The sequence below is a fragment of the Pinus tabuliformis genome, chromosome 5_2, assembly GCF_031772625.1.
Source record: "Pinus tabuliformis cultivar Carrire ecotype Pingquan chromosome 5_2, CPIR1, whole genome shotgun sequence".
NCBI classification, from domain to species: Eukaryota; Viridiplantae; Streptophyta; class Pinopsida; order Pinales; family Pinaceae; genus Pinus; species Pinus tabuliformis.
The window spans coordinates 37,333,056-37,335,659 of NC_142306.1; the positions used below are offsets into that span (position 1 = coordinate 37,333,056).

General features: G+C 45.2%; 1 long non-coding RNA gene across 1 annotated transcript; it reads right to left on the bottom strand.

Annotated features, from left to right (window-relative positions):
- Positions 1 to 522: 522 nt before the first annotated feature.
- LOC149157494 (uncharacterized) lies at positions 523 to 2,020 on the bottom strand. Its single transcript, XR_016261990.1, has 2 exons — positions 876 to 2,020; positions 523 to 649 (listed from the first exon to the last, which is right to left on the bottom strand). It is a non-coding gene; the product is annotated as an uncharacterized LOC149157494 (long non-coding RNA).
- Between the last annotated feature and the right edge of the window lie 584 nt (positions 2,021 to 2,604).

The window sequence follows — 2,604 nt, forward strand, 5'->3', positions numbered from 1 at the left end:
TGCAAACCTCGTCTGCACCCTACGGCATAAACAAAAAGCAAGCTGGAAAAATAAATAAATATATATCGGAGAGGTCGCTGGAGACACAGCTCTGCAGTTTACAGAACAGAAATCTACAGCATTGCAAACCTAATGCTTCATTCCCCTTTTGCTCTCTACCCAGAAACAGAGAGAGCCTTCATGGCCACGCCTCTAAATCTTTATCTCACATTGCTACTTCCCGAAACGCTTCGGGCAGCCGGCCTCTTCCGCCTCAGCCACGTCTCTGCATGACTCCATTGAATCAAGGTGCCTTGCTTCAAAGCAAGCTGTTGCTGTTGCTGCTGCTGGTTAGTCGTAATGGCGAACTCCCACCCAAATATAGAGAGCAAAGAGGAAGAGGAAAAGGAAGGGGAACAGGAAGGACAAGAGCGATTCATTTTTCCTGTTCAAATGACAGTTTCCATAAGTTGAGCAGGAAATTTAAAGGGCAACCCACCTGCGATTTGAAGTGAAGACGAGAATAGGAAGATGACACACACACCTTGCTTGCTTCAGATGCAGATAAACAGGCTCGAGCAGCAGAGTTGAGTCAGTATTTCCTCAATGCCGAAACCTGCGAGCCCAAATGAGAGAGCACCTTCATTCTTTTCTTTTCACCGAGTGAGCCCTCAACAACAGTAGAGATAAACACACACACACACAGCAAATAAAATATTAAATAAAACAAATTCATCGGGAATGAAGCAAAGGAAAGAAAGAAAGAGGTAGTGAGGGAGGGGGGTGTGCGGGATCTTCGTACTAGTTTTATGGACAGTGGCCCCCCTTTGAACCCAAGTAGAAGCTTGGTGTATATGTATAACTAAATAAAAGGGGACAGGGATATGCAATGATACCTTGGGCAATGACAGAGAATTGGCACAGTCCTTGCAAACGGAACTGACGCCAACAAGAACCTGGCAGCGGGCAGAGGCAGAGGCAGAGGCAGAGGAGAGGCAGAGACCATTCAATTAAACCCACTCATTGAAATAGATATTATAGGCAGGGCACGACTACGACTACTCTTCTTCTTTTCCGACTTCACAATCCAAAAGACGGAAAGAAAGGAGAGGCGCTTTGGTCAGTGCCGTGCAAATTAGGGGAATCCGCCGCAGAGTTTTGGCGTCTCGCGTGCGCCGTCCACCAGCCTGCCAGTGGTCCCTACTATTCCTATTCTCCACTCCCCTTCACACGGACACCTACTCCTCCCACAGCATTCACACTGGTAAAGGCCACCCAACCCAAACGAAAATAGGCGCACCTGGGATTTATAAAAAAGACATTACAGTCAAAGTCAAAGTCAAAGTGACATTTTCTTTAGGGTTTTGTCCCATTTTAATACCAATCATATCTCCAGCAAGAATCAATCAAACTTCCCTACCACTCCGTTCTTCTTGAAGGAACCCTAACAATCAATCCGTTAACCCCGGGGGGCACCAGTTCAGTTCTTGAAGGAACCCTAACAATCCGTTAACCCCGGGGGCACATGGAATTGATTACAGCTCCCGCGCTGCTAAATGGAAATTAGCAGCGCAATTAAGACAAGAAAATAGGACGGCTAATAAGTGTATGTCTGTCTGTGTGTGTGAACAAGAAAGATGCATGTGAAGCCCCCGTCCGTCCGTCCGTCCGTCCCTGGTAGAAATGATACGAGATCTCTTCCTAACGCTGAGCGTGCCGCTAGGTGCACGGCAATCCAGAAACCTGCTGAGCTCTCCCTCGCCTCACGTAATGTGTATCGTATTATAATAATAATGAAAACGGAGGCGAGATCGGAGTACAAGGAAACAAAATCTCTGCCGCTGCCTCGGGGCAGGCAACGTGGTGTACTGTGCGCAAGTAAGAATACAGTGAACGTGGAAAGAAGTAAGTTGCCTCGGCAGGCGAGCCAGAGAATAGTAGGAAACAGCTATAGATAGAAAGAAATAGCTAGCAATGCACATGGGGTACAACCAGGCACCCTGCGCCTAAGGCTATGGACTATGGGTGCTTTCTTTCTTTCCTCCCCTCCACGTACTGTAAAGTAAGTCATCCAAAGGTTCTTCCATGCCACGCCTAATAATATTATTATTATTATTCAGAACGGTAGGTGGTTTAATGTCCAACTAAATGCGGCCCCCACTCCTCCCCGAAATGTCATGGCAGCAGTCAGCAGCAAGGACCAACCAACCAACCAAACCAAACCAAACCAGACAAGACATTCTTCTCGGTTCTCTAATTGATTCCCAAGTTTTTTAACCACCCAAAAAGTTTCAACTCACTAGTTCTAATAGCTTACAGATTTCCCACCGCATAACAATTTTTGGATACGTCTCTTTCTCATCGCATAATAATAATAATGCAAATAGGTAGGTTACAGATTTCCCACCGCATAATAATAATAATAATGCAAATAGGTAGGTTACAGATTTCCCACCGCATAATAATTTTTGGATACATCTCTTTCTTATCGCATAATAATGCAATCTCTTTCTCATCTCCTCTTCCCACCCATTTATTTATTATGCTGTAGTTTCCCGAGATTCTTTTGCGTTGGAATTTGGTTGCTGATCTATGACCGTTTCATGAAAATAATTTTCTTTTAAT